Source organism: Diospyros lotus, chromosome 1 (assembly GCF_014633365.1).
Source record: "Diospyros lotus cultivar Yz01 chromosome 1, ASM1463336v1, whole genome shotgun sequence".
NCBI classification, from domain to species: Eukaryota; Viridiplantae; Streptophyta; class Magnoliopsida; order Ericales; family Ebenaceae; genus Diospyros; species Diospyros lotus.
Genome location: NC_068338.1, coordinates 23,774,101 through 23,790,303, shown reverse-complemented (window position 1 = coordinate 23,790,303; position 16,203 = coordinate 23,774,101). Strand labels below are relative to the sequence as shown.

The 16,203-nt window shown below is 36.2% G+C and overlaps 1 protein-coding gene across 1 annotated transcript in view; it reads left to right on the top strand.

Annotated features, from left to right (window-relative positions):
- LOC127799147 (NAD(H) kinase 1-like) overlaps nt 1-16,203 on the top strand; it is a 45,882-nt gene that overhangs the window by 8,296 nt on the left and 21,383 nt on the right. The gene's annotated exons all lie outside the window — the stretch shown is intronic.

Below are 16,203 nucleotides of genomic sequence, written 5' to 3'. Positions count from 1 at the left end.
GCGATTGGAGCAACATAGCAACCAATTGGGCATCTTACTACGAGTTGATGATGACAGGAACCTGAATAATGGGGTGAATCAAGCCGGAGCGGGAAGACCACCCATTAATCATGTCCTTGTTAATCCTAGAAGACCAGTGATTGAAGATAGCGATGAAGAGGATGATTTTGGTCGAGCAATAGCTAACCCTGGTGGTAGAGGGGTTAGGAGGAATGCGCATCAGCACAACCACTGGGGCAACGATGAGTATAAACTAAAAGTTGATATTCCTACCTTTAGTGGAGATCTTAATATTGAGGGGTTCCTGGATTGGATCACTGAGGTTGATCGTTTTTTCGAATACATGGAGATCCCAGATAAACGACAAGTAAAGTTAGTGGCTTACAGGTTAAAAGGCGGTGCATCTGTTTGGTGGGAGCGATTAAGAGAAACGAGATTGAGGGAAGGCCGACTGCCAGTTCAGACATGGAGACGAATGAAGCAGTTGTTAAGAGGTAGGTTTTTGCCCCCTGACTATGAACAATATATGTTTGAAACTTATCAAAGATGTGCACAAGGAATGAAGAGTGTGAATGAATATACCTCTGAGTTTCTGCAATTGGCGGAGAGAAACCAATTGTTAGAAAATGACAATCAACAAGCAGCTTGTTACTTGAATGGATTGAAGCCTGCTATTCGTGATAAAATTGGGGTTCAGATGGTTCTGAGTGTGCAAGAAGCAAGGAACTTAGCTTTAAAGGCCGAGTTAATGTTGAGTGAGAGATCTCGTAATGACAACTATCATCGGTATAGTGGGAATGAAAATAAACAACCAGCTTTTGATAAAGGCAAGTCGGTTCAAGGAGCACAACCCTCCAATCCACCCCATATAGTCAACCCTAATAAGGCTACAACGGGGGAAAACATTCGAGGTACTACTTCTAATCTTCCAAAATCCCCTAATCCTTATGCAAAGCCTATTCTTTTAAAATGTTTCAAGTGCAATGAGGTTAGGCATCGATCTAGTGATTGTCCAAGGAGGAAAACAGTTAACATTGTAGAAAAGGAAGAGGAAGATGTTGCTGAAGAGGAAGTATATTGCGGGCCTGATAGGGAGGATGACGAAGAAGATTATGGACATGGGCAATATACCTGTGTAGTGAGGAAGTTAATGCTATCTCAAAAGAATGAAGATACTACTCAACAGCATAAGCTTTTTCGCACGAGGTGTACGATGAAAGAAAAAATCTTTGAGTTGATTATTGATAGTGGAAGTCAGGAGAACATCATAGGAAGAGACGTGGTGGCAAAGATGTAGTTAACTCCTGAAAAACATCCAAGCCCTTACATGATTGGATGGATCAAAGAAGTTGGTGGCATACATGTGGATGAACGTTGCAGGGTGCCTTTCTCTATTGGTAAGTACTCCGATGAAGTCTATTGTGATATTGTTGATATGGATGTTTGCCATATTTTATTTGGGAGGCCTTGGCAATTTGATGTGGATGCTAAGCACTCGGACTCGGGTAGGAAGAACACATATCAGCTTGAGAAAGAAGGTGTGCGTTATACTTTGTTACCCATAGTGGAAAAGAATCAAACCAAAGCTTCTAAAGTGGAGCTTGATTTCAAAGATTATGTTGTCCCAGCAACCTCAATGTTTGCAAACTCAGGTCTGATTTATGCTGCTAACATGACAGAAACTCCAAGGTTATTGACTCATACTGGAGTATTTTCCAGGCCCGATGGCTCAAGCATTGCCTCGCAACCCAAGGATGGCGGTGTTTCTTCTGATTGACTTGCGACTGTAAAGGAGATGGAGGTCATGGTAGCAAATCCTTCTACAGTTTATTCAAGCTCTGGCATGGTTGAATCTAAGGCAATAAGAACATATTCACCTTTGCAATTGCAAAAGCAAGATGGTCACATGGGTCTCTTTGTGGATAGGGGTGTTGGATCTCCTAGGCTAGTTAACTCAACTGCTGCTATAGCTGATCAAGTGCTTAGGCCAAAGGAGGATTCAAGCATCAATATTTTAAGTGATGGAGAGACTACTGGTAGTCATGGAATAAGCTTTTATTCGAAATAGTTGCAAAATAATACTTCTCCAGGCAAGAAAAATCTATAGATGAATTCAGAAGCTATTGAGGAGTCAAAATCAAGAAAGCTGATGAAAAGAGAAGGACCTATGATAAAATTTACCATATTAGAAAAGCACTCAAGATGGAATGTTCAACGTCCTCAATCTAACAGTAATAATACAGTGGAGGCAGATGGAAACAAACATGGCGATGGTTGGACTCATGCCAACCCAGATATGGCTAAGAAGGGGAGGAATGTCTTTGCTCATGTTCCCTTAGCAAAAAAGTTCAAGCGGTTCAGGAAAATGTCAAGCAACAGTTGCACAAATAAGAAGTACAGGGCGACAGCTGACAAGCATAGGAAGCACAAGTTATTTGAGGTTAAAGATGAAGTCATGATATTCTTGAAGAAGGAACGGATTCCAGCAGGAAAGCAAAACAAGTTCAAATCAAAGAAATATGGTCATTACAAGATTACAAAGAAGACCAATGATAATGCTTATGTTGTGGATTTGCCTAATCATATGGGTATTTCCAAACATTCAATGTGGCTAATCTCTCTTCGTACTTACCGGATGTGGATTTGTCCAAACAGAATCAAAATTCGAGGTCGAATTTTTTCTCAAGTGAAGGTGAATGATGCGGTCACCAATCAAGACTCGGCCCAAGGCCAACCCAACCAAACCGGAACAGTATCACCAAAATAGTAGTGCCATAATGTTATTTTAATACTTCTTAGGTTTTAGAATTTTACTTGATTTAGGATTCTACTTTATATTTCTACTTGATTTAGGATTCTATTTCATGTTTCTACTTGATTTAGGATTCTACTTCATGTTTGATTAGGATTTTATTTTTATTAGGATTCTAGTTAACTTTTATTTATGATTTATTTCTATTATGATTTTAGTTGGATTTTGTTTTCCAAATATTAGATGGATTTGGATTAGCTAAATACTATAAATATGCCTAGGATCTAGAGTTTGTAATCAAGTTTTAATCAATCAAATTTCAGAAACCTATTTGGGTTTTCTTAGTAAAATAGTCTTGTTTTTGCGTCTTCTTGAAAGCCAATCTTCGGCCATTGAAGTTTGCTCTTTCAAGGGTTTATTTTGGTGTGTTTTTTCACACACGCGCTACACGCTGCGTCAAAAATGGTCTATATTTGGCAATTATTGTTGGAGGTGGTGGTGATCAGAGCCTCTTCTATTCTTAATTCTTTAGCATGTGGTTGTTGTGTCCATCCCTACTATGGAAAGCTAAATTACTATCTTCTTCTTCTCTCTTTCTTTCTGTTTTAATCTTGTGATTTCAAAGCCTTGGTAGCAACGATAAGGTTGCTCCTTTGTGATAGGTAGGTCATGGAGCCAGCCCCTTTGCAAAGCAAGAGTAAGGCTGTAAACAAAAACAACTTTGACATCAATTTCTCTCTCTCAACCAAAATATCTCAGCATGCCTATCTATAGTAGTTAGCTGTAACTGTAAGGGCCATTTCCATGTTACATACTAGAAAAATAGCAGTGTTTAGTAGTTGTATAACCAAGCAGGCAAAGCTAGTACTGCCAAGTGAGATCTTGAGATGTGATGCTTGTAGCATTTTGACCATCTTTCTCTAATCTGTTATTCTGAACAGTTCTGTGAAAAGATGGGCCTATTTCAATCTCTTTTTGCCTGAGATCTTGTTTGTTCAGGTTTATGTTTGTATTCCTGTACATTCATCTTGTTCTCTTCCATTGTATATCCCCATTATTTTTTCATTTGCATTTTCTGCCTTTCTATTTCTTCACTCGTATGCTTATCTTTTATCAACCACACTTTACATGCTATTCATATCATTTCAGTACCAAAATTTGCATGTTTCTTCAACCATTTTAGTCTTTCACTTAAATAGCTTGTAACTTTTTCCAATATATCATCATGTCTACAAACTTTATTCCAACATGTCCACATTTTTGACTACTTTAAAAGACTTGGCCTATTTTGAGGTCTCGCTTTACTTTTGCTTATGTAATGCATTAGAGCCATGCTCTTGCATGCTTTTTTCTCTTTTCTCAAATTGGATGGCTGGAGGTCTAGAATTCATGTAGTTGACCACTCCTAGTGGGATTAAATCTTGTGATTGTTGTTCCCAGTTAGATGGTCTAGTTCTAAACTACAACTTCAAAAATGAAGTAAAGTTGAAAATGACCAGAGGTTCCTCATATTTACATGACGGTATTTTGGCAGTCAAACTGTGCCGTGAAGAATAAGTTTATTCAAGCGATCACCTTGAGATGATAACTAGTGTGAGGGAAGAAAATTAGCATATGCTAGAGTTTTCTCAGTGGAAGATAAGCTGGAAAACTGTGCAAATGGCATGTTCTAGTGAATATAACCAGATGACCACACAAATTACTAGGTATGGATTGTTAAAGTCGAAGGCATTGCAAGAATAACAGGATGCTCAAATTTTCATGATTTGAGGTTTAAGAGTAGACAATGTCATAGCCATATCCCACTATGCTAATGTCTTTGTGAGGTCTTGAATCAACCTGCCTGTTCGGATGAGAACCCTGGTTTTATGATCGGCAGAGAAACAAACCAAGCTCACTATCATGTAGGTGCAGGTCATTGTGGTGTTTTTTGAGGCTAGTCATGTAATACCCCATGTTTTTCTTGAGGATAAAAAAGGATTGATCAATAATTGATTAAAAGGAGAAGTAAGTGACAACAAGAAGCCAGTAGTTGATCAACAGTGGGAGTGTTGATTCACTTCTGAAGCAGGAGAAAAAGGTCAGGTAAGCAGTTGACTTCATGCTTAATTTTGGATGGTTAAATGAAGAGATAATTAAATGCACTTTAAATATGTTGTTAAGCATGATGAAAGGTTTCAAATGGTATAAATATTATTAATTTTGGTTGAGATATGTGAACGTTGGATTATTGGTTAATTAAAGTGATTAAGGGTAATTCAGTGGGATTAATGCATCCTCAAACAACTCTAGCTGATTCTCTGTTGTTCTAGAATGCATGGAAAGGCTTTAGAGGATGATGTGCTGGCTGGAGAAGTGTTTTATCAGCTCACTATGTGTGAAGATAGGAGAGTTCCACTTAGTGGGTGACAAGTGGCAGAAAATTGGGGAGACATCCATCCACTGCTTCAACAGCTTGGGATGCCTCATGCCTGTAAATAGGATTCAACTCATTTGGTTTCAACACACATTGAATAGAGAGAAGCTCTCAAAGCTAGAGTGCGAGGCCCTAGTACAAGCTAGAAGAAAAGAGAGAGAAAGAAAGAAGAGAAGAAAGAGAGGAGGATGGAAATTCTGTTGGGACGAAGGAAAAGCATTATATGGAAATTCTGAATTATTCATCTACATTCTCTAAGGTAAGGTGCGTTATATGGTTTCTTCTGTGTGGCATGTTAGATGATTTATGCTTGAAAGGGATGTGGCAACATAATAGTATGATTTAATGTGCATTGCATGTATGCATGAAATGTTTGTGAGGTTCATGAAGGAGGCAGGGTTATGATGGCTATAGAAATGATGTTCATGTGAAATGTGGAAATGAATGATGATACCATGCTGCTAGGGGTAAGCCTTTGCCTTTGTCTAGGCATGGAACAATGTTGGACAAAGAATGCGAATGATACATGAACATAGGGTGTATCCAAAAGTAAAATGTGTTCAAAAGAAGCTGCCACCATGTTGTGTGCGTGCTTATGCATTGACAATATGTTTGCATGCCATAGATGCACTTACCGTGCAGTTGAACTTATGCCATGTGTATGACACCATTTTTGCCTAAGCAAGAATGATGGTAGAGGAAGAGTTGGGAGCTTCCATGGTATTTTGAGAAGACTCTTTATTCTGAAATTATGTATTAAATCCTATAGCTAGTGGATATCCATGTTGTATTATGTTAGCAAGCATGTATTGTAGATTTTGACAGAAAATCAACATCACTGGATTCAAAATTTACAGAGCAATACATATGGTATATATGTAACCGTTTCATAGGAGTCGGTTATAACTGATAAACTGTCGAACAAGGAAAAGAAATATCCTAGGAATAAAATTACAAAAAATTGTACACTTAAATGGAATATTCAAAATTGAATAACTACATATTTTCTACACTCCCTCTCAAGCTGGGTTGTAAATGTTAAGTAAACCCAGCTTAGATCTCATATCCTCAAACTTGATTTTCGGTAGAGCCTTGGTTAGAATGTTTGCAATCTGAAGAGTAGTAGGTATGTCAGAAATATTGATAGTCCCATCTTCAACTTTTTCTTTTATGAAGTGTTTATCTATCTCCACATGTTTAGTTCGATCACGATGAACCAAATTTTTAGCTATGCTTATAGTAGCTCGATTATCACACAATATATTAATTTAATCACCTGATACAATTTTAAGTTCAAGGAGCAATCGCTTTAACCACATTCCTTCGCATATTCCATTAGCCTTTGTTGTAAATTCCGCTTCTACACTACTTCGAGCCACAACTGTTTGCTTCTTGCTGCGCCAAGTTACCAAGTTTCCCCATACATAAGTACAATATCCAGAAGTTGACTTGGGATTAGTAACAGAATTGGCCCAATCTGCATCAGTGAATACCTTAATATTCCTTTTTTTAGTCTTATTAAAGTATAAACCTTCCCTAAGAGTTTTCTTTAGGTATCTCAAAATGTGATAGAATTGGTTCATATGCTCTTCAGCGGGATTGTTCATAAATTGACTGGCTACACTTATTGCAAAACCAATATTAGGCCTTGTATATGATGGATAAATAAGTTTACCAACCAATCTCTGATATCTTCCTTTGTCAGTAGGAGCATTTTTCCTTTCCTCTCTATCTTTAGTTACAATCTCCATTGGAGTATCTGAAAGTTTGCATCCAAGCATTCCAGTTTCCTTAAGTAGATCAATAATATACTTGTGTTGAGAAACTACAATACCTGTATTGGATCTTGCAATTTCTATCCCAAGAAAATATTTTAGATTTCCCAAGTCTCTGATTTCAAATTCATTTGCAAGAAATCTCTTGAGTTTGCTAATTTCCTCTTCATTCTCCTGTTAGGATTATATCATCCATGTACACAATAATAATGGATATTCTTCCATTAGGAGAACTGTTTATAAATAAAGTATGATCACATTAGCATTGTGAATAACCAAACTTCTTTACTATTTTAGTAAATCTGTCAAACTAAGCTCTAGGAGACTGTTTGAGACCGTAAAGAGATTTCTTTAACTTACAGACTTTGTTTGATCCTTAAGACCTGTAGGTATCTCCATGTACACCTCCTCTTCTAAATCTCCATCGAGAAAAGCATTCTTGATATCTAATTGATGTAATTTCCAGTCGTGATTCATTGCAAGAGATAAAAGTACTTGAATGGTATTTAATTTAGCAATAGGAGCCAAAGTCTCTTGATAGTCAATACCATAAGCCTGTGTGAAGCCTTTAGCAACTAATTGAGCTTTGAACCTTTGAACACTTCCATCTGCTTTGTGCTCAATGGTAAAAATCCATTTGCATCCAACTGGATTCTTTCCAGGAGGCAAATTGACTACATCCCAAGTTCCATTCTTTTCAAGTGCTCCAATTTCTTCATTTACAGCTTGCTTCCATTCAGGTATCTGAAGATCTTCTAGTATATTATTAGGAAGTTGAATATCTATGAGTTTAGTAGTAAAAACACGGTATTCTGGGGACAACCTCTTGTAAGATAGAAAATTGAAGATGTGATACTTTGTGCAGGACCTTACACCTTTTCCTTGGGCAATTGGTAGATCAAGATCATCTAAATTCACCTCTTCAGAATTAGAAACAGTGTTACCTTTTTGTGTCTCTTTTGGAATTAAATTTGGTTTAGCTTCATGGTTAGTAGTGAGTTGCGCTTGTTCTTCTACATGTCCTTGATCTTTCTTTCTTCTAGAATAGACAATTAACTCTTTGTTGTTAATAGTTGAAGGAATACTCAAAGGTTGTAACTGCTATAATGGAACACTCAAAGGTTGTAAATTTGACTAATTTTTCAGTGACATGAGATTTTGGACTAGGTTGTAAATTTGACTGATTTTCAGTGACATGAGACTTTGGGCTAGGAGTCGAAGGAAGGACAGTAGTAGAAGATGATTCAAAATCCCAAAACCAAAAGTCTTCTGAATTCTCACTCTCCCCTTGAATGTTGGTTTTGGAATAATAAGGCTGTTTTTCTAGGAAAGTAACATTCATAGAATGATAGAATTTCTTTGTGAGAGGAGAATAACACTTATATCCCTTCTGATTTGGAGTATAACCGAGGAAAATACATTTAATGGCTCTAGGATCAAATTTATCTCAATTTTGAAGAGGAATATGGACAAAAGAAGTACAACCAAACAATTTAAGAGTTATAGATGAGATGAAACGGTTGATTGGATATGCCTTGAGAAAGACTTGACATGGAGTCTGAAATTTTGAGAACTCGAGAAGGCATTCGATTAATAAGAAATGTAGCAATGAGAACAACATCCCCTAAAAAAATTTTAGGAACATGAGAGGATATCATAAGCGCTCGAGTAAAATCTAACAAGTGTCTGTTTTTCCTTTCAACAATCCCATTTTGTTAAGGGGTATTAGGACAAAACCTTTGATGGACTATACCTTCTTGAACTAGATATGCCCCAATAATAGAATTAAAATAATCTTTGGCATTATCGGTACGGAGAATTTGAATTTTGGCGTTGAATTGAATTTGAACCATGATGTGGAAGTTTTTGAATAGTTGACCTACCTTGGATTTTTCTTTCATGAGAAGTACCTAGAGAGACGAGTGTGGTTATCTATAAACGAAACAAACCATCTTGCCCAGGTTACACTTTTAATTTTACAAGGTCCCTAAACATCACTTTGAATTAATGAAAAATGATGAGATTCTTGGTAAGTTTGATGTGGATAAGAATTATGAAAATGCTTAGATAATTAACAGACTTCACATGTAACATCAATTGAATTTTTATTAAATAAGGATGGAAAGAGTTCTTTGAGATACAAAAGACCAGGATGACCCAAATGATAGTGCCATAACATAATTTCACTATCATTACTAGACCTAAGAGTTGAAAAAGAACATTTCCCATCAACTATCTTATGAGTTTGTCTTCTAGAGGACTCAGTCACATTGAACATATAGAGTCTCGAATGCAACTCAGCACTACCAATCATTTGTCCCGAATTCAAATCCAGAACAACAGTGGTTTGGGGAAAATTTAGTAATACAATTATTTTCCAAAGCAAGTTGACTAATAGATAGTAGATTATAATCCAATTTTGGAACCAATATAGCTTATTCAAGTGTAAGGTTCTGGATAACAGAACCTATACCATACACTATTGATATGGAACCATCAGCAATACGCATAGTGTAATTTTTAGAACAAGGTTGGAAATCTCGGATTAGAGATATATCACTAGTCATATGATTAGAAGCTCCATAATCAACTATCCAAATGCCATTCCTCTCCATCCTTTTAGCCTTAAGTGTAGTCAGAAAATTACTTTTTGGGTTACTGTAGCTATTGTTGAATGGGCAACGGTTGGAGTGATTGATATCTGTTGAGCTTGGGAAATTAACTACCGAACAATTTCCAATTGTTCTTTGTTGAATTGACCATTTGGAACTGCAATAGAATTCTCCTCTATTGCAGTGTGATGTCCATGACTTTCTTTCTTAGTTATTGGTTTCCAATCAAGGGGTTTTCCATGGATATTCTAGCAAGTATCTCAGGTGTGTCCTACCTTTTTGCAGTGATCGCACTAGGGTAATTCAAGAGAAATTGGAAGTAAAGAGAGAGTTGGGAAGAGAATCGACAGAGAGAACGAGAGAGAAATTAGGAAAAGAGGGAAAGATTCAATCTTTAATTGCCTGAATCCCATCCTCTTACAACTACCCTTTTATAGGGAACCTCAATTGCTCTTTAGTTATAGTAATTTAGAGCCCCAACATCCATGTAACAACCATTGCTTCTAACCACATAACAACAATCGAGATAACCACTAACCACTTCTAACCAATCTACAACAACAACAACCCTCAATTTACACAATTCCCCCTCCCACAGCCTAGGGTCTACCTTTCTTGGTGCAGTGAGCATTCCTTCCTTGAGAAAGCATGGCAGAAACTTCAGTAGTTAGTGCCTGATTTGCAGTGCCCATCATACTTTCTTTCTACTTTCTTCACGTCGCACTTTTGAGGTAGCTTCACGCAGATTTGGTCGAGGTTTGATGGCCAAAATCCACCCTTGGACTTCATCTAAATTCTTGTTGAGACCTAGCAAAAACTTATAAATTCGCTTCTTCTCAACAATATTCTTGTATTTTCCAGCATCGGTTTGACATTCCTATGTCGTTGTCTCATACATATCAAGCTGTTGCCAATATCTTGTCAATCGACTGTTGGGTGATGGTGAGATCCCCTTGACAGAAATCATGGAGAATTCCTTCAATTTCAAAGGCTTCTACTGCATCTTCCATGTCGGAGTATGTCTCCTTGGTGGCTGTCCAGATTTCTTGTGCCGTCTCGTAAAGACTAAAGTTTTCACCGATTTCATTCGTCGTGGAGTTGATAAGCCATGACATGACCATATTGTACTCTTGTCTTCCGCACCTTGTACATTGGATCATCGGTCTTCGGTTTAGAGGTAACATCAGTGAGATACTCATTATTTCCTCGGCCACAAATGAACATCATGACTGAATGAGACCACTGTAGATAATTGTGGCCATTCATTTGTGTCTAGTAATAGGAAGAGCAGAGGAATCGGATCCTCCTGTTGGGGTTGGAACTGAGGGAATTTGAGAGGACGAAGAAACTTCAACAGTAGAAACCATTGTAGACGAAAAACACGAGAGAAACATGATCCAAATGTATGGTGGAATAGAAATGGAATCAGGTACAAAATTGAGAAGAACAAATCGAAGTTATCAGATGTAGATTTGGAATGAAATTAGTCGCAGATTTGGAATGAGTGTTAGGACTGCTCTAATACCATGTAGATTTTGACAGAAAATCAACATCACTGTATTCGAAATTTACAGAGCAATATATACGGTACAGATGTAACCGCTCCATAGGAGTTAGTTATAACTTAGAAACTATCGAAGAAGGAAAAGAAATATCCTAGGAATAAAATTGTAACAAACTGTACACTTAATGGAATATTCAAAATTGAATAACTACATATTTTCTACATGTATAATCAAGATACTTGATACAAACTATGTTGAACCCTATTATGAAGGAAGGAAGCATGCTTTAGCTTGTGGTTCAGTTTTGTTAAATTATCTTTAGAATCTTTGCTATATCATGTTTATCTTATTGAGTGCCTTGGAAATGCCACATAAGTTGAAGGGAATTGGTGGAGGATGGGCATGTGGGGGTTTAATTAGTTGAAGGATCAATTTAGTGAAGGAAATGGGTCACAATCGACTGCCAAAACTGCTTGCTAAGAACTAGTAAGCTTGAAAGGTCAAATGAAGAGGGCACAATTGATTGTTAAGTCCACTGTAGGAAACAAAAACCATGAGAGCTCACTTGAATGTTGGCATTATTGACTGTTATCTAGGAGATTGACTACTAAAAAGGGATGATTAACGATCAGTGACAACATGTGAAGTTGGCCAAATATCCAATAAAGAGTTGAATGTTAGGGTTGATTGCGGGGTGTACTGAGCTTTAAATCAAGGAAAGTAAGGTAGGAGGAGCTAAGTCAAGACTTGGAACACGTACTTGGAGTAAAGAAGTTTGAGATAAATGAAAAAGTTATCATTTTCCATCTTGAGGTTTAACCGATAATCTGTTATGCGTTGCCACAGTCCTGGGGAGGCTACTCAAATTGTGTCACAGGTCAGGCTAGGGGGTGGAGGTGGTTGCCGCTATGCTCTATGTTACCCTTTGACAGCGGTATGTTCACATTTAGGGCTGGTGTTGCATACCTTGTGCCAAATTATTTTGGTTGTTGATCTTTGATCTCTATATTGGCAAGGATGCTAGATTAATCAGCCTGGGAAAGGATGCAGTTTGTCATAGTAGTACCTTCGAAGGTGTATTGCTTGCTCCTATAAGTTTAAATGTTAACTTAGGTCCCAAATTTTTTGTAACCACATGCATTGTTATGGCAAGATGCCCATCTTTAGTAGAAATATGGTTTTTGATATGATGAAGGGTAAGGACGGATTTTAGTTGAAGCTATAAGATGTTGAGGTCAGACTTCATAGTTTCATTTTATTAATATTGTATAATTGTTATTACCATCGTTGTTTTTGTTATAATCGTAATCTTGATCAAGGTACTGATTTCTCACATCAATTTAACTATATGGTGCGCAATTGTTACTTTATGAAAAATGTGATTATAGGTTGTTTGCTTTTGTGTAAGCTAGAAGTGAGTAAAAGTTTTTGGTTTCTCTACATTATTTTGTTGCCTAGTCCATTAGGAAAGCTGTATTTTAGATCATCTCTTTTCAATGAAGAGAGAAAAAAGCTCATATAGTTTGAGTGATAGGGTTATTGCAATGCTTATGTTTGTTGTATAACTCAAAATGTTGGGTGGTGGACCCTTTTTTTTCTTTTGTACCAGTATGTGCAAAATATAAATGTAGTTGAGAAGTGAATGTTATGGTAAATGTGTAACCATATAAGGAAAGACAATATTAATGAGATCATATGTAATAAGGTTGGAGGGATTAAGGATGGTTTAAACATATGATAAAAAGATCAATAGATGCACTTGCGAGGTGAGTGGATGAAAAGGAAAAAGTTTGGAAAAAAGGGAGAAGAAGACAAGAAAACTTGGAGGCAAACGTTGAAACGTAGCATAGGATACAATCCTCTTACAAGGATATGACTGCAGATAAAGATGACTGGAGTTCTAGAATTCATGTAGCTGACCCCAGCTAATGGGATTAAGGCATGTGATGTTGTTCATGGTGCCATGTGTAACGACCTGTTAACGAGATTTGGGTCACTTTGTCAATATTTTCGCATGTGTTGCACATTTTTATCGATCAATGAATTTGAGCTATTATATGTTTGAAGATGGAATATGCATGATTATGATCAACCATAATTGTGTGAAATTTCATGAAAATTGGTTTTTAGGCATATTTTGTAATTTTGTGAAAGTTTAGGGACTAAAGTGTAAGTAATGATTTGTTTTTGAAAATTTGGGTTCATGAAGCCCTAATGGCATATTTTCGATGGATAATTAAAGTAGTCGACCTTTTATAGCGTTTCGGTTATTGAAACAACTATTTGGCTATTTTTGGGCCAAAGACTATATTTCCTCCATTAAGAATTATCGGAGATTAAAATTAACATTAAGTGTTAATAGATGATAAAAAATATATATATAAAGTTAATGATAATTTTATTGAGATATTAGTTGTAAGAATTATTCTCATGGTGTGATTAATTCTTATATAATATTATGTGTGTAATAGTATATTATATTAGAATAATTAATAAAAAAATTGAAATAGTGAAATGGCGGCTGGGTATGATTGGGGGAAAGGTGGGCAAAGTTGCCCATATGTGTATATATATATATAAATATATATAATATTATATTATGTATAATATGTAATATTATATTAAAAAAAAAAGAAAAGAGAAGTCACCGCAAGAGCTCATGGGTGAATAGTGTATATATAATATATTATTATTATAATAATTTAATATATATAAAAAAGAAAAAGAAACAAAAAGAGACAAAGGGGAGTCATGGAAGTGCTGTGTGCATGTGTTGTGTATATATATATATTATATTATATAATATATATTTAAAAAAAAAGAGAAGGGGGAGTCACGGAAGTGCTGTGTGCGCGTGTTGTGTATATATATGTATATTATATATTAATATATTATTATATAATATATATTAAAAAAAAAAGAGGAAGCACTGGAAGCCCCTCCTCCCCTGCGCTTGTATAAGGCGTAGCTTTCTCTCTTCTTATCTTCATAATTTCAAATTCACTTCTAACACTTTAGTAGCTCCATTCAAGTAATAATCAAAAGAAAAACATTTAAGGCAAGTTCTCTCACCACCTTGTTTTCTTTTCGGAGGCAAGTTCTATATCTATCTTTTCTTTCAAATACAAGTTTTTATATCGTTGTTCTTTCAGATGCAAGTTCCTAAACCTTTTTTTTTTTTGAAAAATTAATTGTTATTTCTGAATTTGTTTTCTTCCTTGAATACTTGATGAATCTCATCCAAAAGCCTAAATAAGGTTTGGTTCACCCTATATTTTCAAAGGAATGACGCCTCTCTCTTGTTGGGTCCTCACATTTAAAGTAGGTGTGGTTGCATCTTGTATGTGTATCGGTCAATCATACATGCATTTGTTGATTTAATGTTATGGTTGACCATCGTTGGGGCTACATGTATGTTGTTAATGTACAAACATGGGCGTGGTGGTGTGTATATCATTTGGTCATATAAGGTCACGTGCGTGGAATATTTGGGGACATGTGATCATACATGAATTTATAAATATATTTATGAGTACGTGCACGATAATTACTTTGCGCATCTATTATTTTGCATGGCGGACTATGTTCGTTGGGGTACCCTTAAGCTCAGTAGGCGAAAGCCTGACGTGAGGGAGCTTCGGCTCACAGTTGATGGTTTTTATGCCATAAGCTCGGTAGGTGTAAGCCTGACGCGAGGAAGGATTTCGATCCATAGTTTAATGATTTGTTTACAGATATGTATTTTTACTTGTATTTAGGGTCTTAGGTGCTAGAATGTCTTATGTAGGCCCCAAGGACCGTATGTGTGCATTTGTACATATGCATAAGGTTATGTGATTGGGTAAAGCATGGCATGGGTGCACATAATGTGTTAAGTTATTCTTTAATGCTTTGATTCCTATTACTTCACGTTCTTTTTAAATTATACTTGCTGAGCCTTATGACTCATACTTGCTTTAACATCATTCTAGGAAAGGGGAAAGCAAAGGTTAAGGGTGAGCCCAGTGGAGTTTGATTCTTGTGGGGTAGTCTTGTGTACAGAGCAATCCCAACTGAAAAGGTCTTTGGGAGTATTTCAAGTGTAGGGGCAAGATTGTTATAATCTGTTATGTTGTAATTGAACCTTTTGAGAGTTGTAAATAAATAAACCCCTAATGTTTGTATTAAATAAACTTTGATTTTAATATTTATTTTTCTTCTGCTGTAAAAAAAAAAAAAGGTAATTTATTTACTTGAGTGTTTATCTGTACCAATCTTTTTGAGATTTCCTCTCAGAATCCTTTGATAGCGGGATCTCTGAGAGAGGGTCTTCACACCATGACAACCTCTTTCCAAAGGGCTGGCTTTGTATTTTTCCATTGCTGAAATCCACCAAATATGTTGACCATTCACAAGAGTTATGACACTCATGCCTTAATATTGAAAATTAGGAAGAAACTTTTGAATGAAAGATTTGGTTGTTTCAGTTTGTTATATTATTGCCTGATTCAAATGACTTGTGTTGTTAAATATATCTGGCTTGGCCTTTCGTCTGATCTGCTGATTTTGTTCATATTGCTGGGCACACATATTTAGTTACATCATTCTCCAACAGAAGTGTTGAGATGAGTTAGTAATATTGGTTACTAACAAGGTTTTAGAGCAAGAAGGTACTCTGTTCAAATCTGAACATTTACCTTACAATTATGGCACTCAATAGCAGTGTATAAAAGGTTAAGATATATCCTCTCTCTAAAACTTTAAGTTGAGATAGCTTGTTTCTTATTCCTTCAACACATGTTTGAGTTTCATATGACCCTCTAGAATTCTATTTGCCATATGGACCTTTTTTTCCAGTTAGGTTCCTTGCTAATTTCAATTTAAGTATACGTTGTTATTTAGAAAGCCATCATCCTGGTTTTAGAAAACTTAATTTAGCCATTTGATTTCTCATTGCCATTTTGATTCTGCTGAAGGAAGAAAAAATGCCACACCTTTTCTTTGGGTTATAATTTTCCTAGACATGAGAAGAATGGTATGCATTCTATTGTTACGATTTACTGTTTTTCATCTTGTTACATGCCAGGAGATGAAGTCCAGGACAATGTTATAAATGTCTTGATGAAAATGTCTATTCATTTGGTTTGTGCTTTTGTTTCATTTG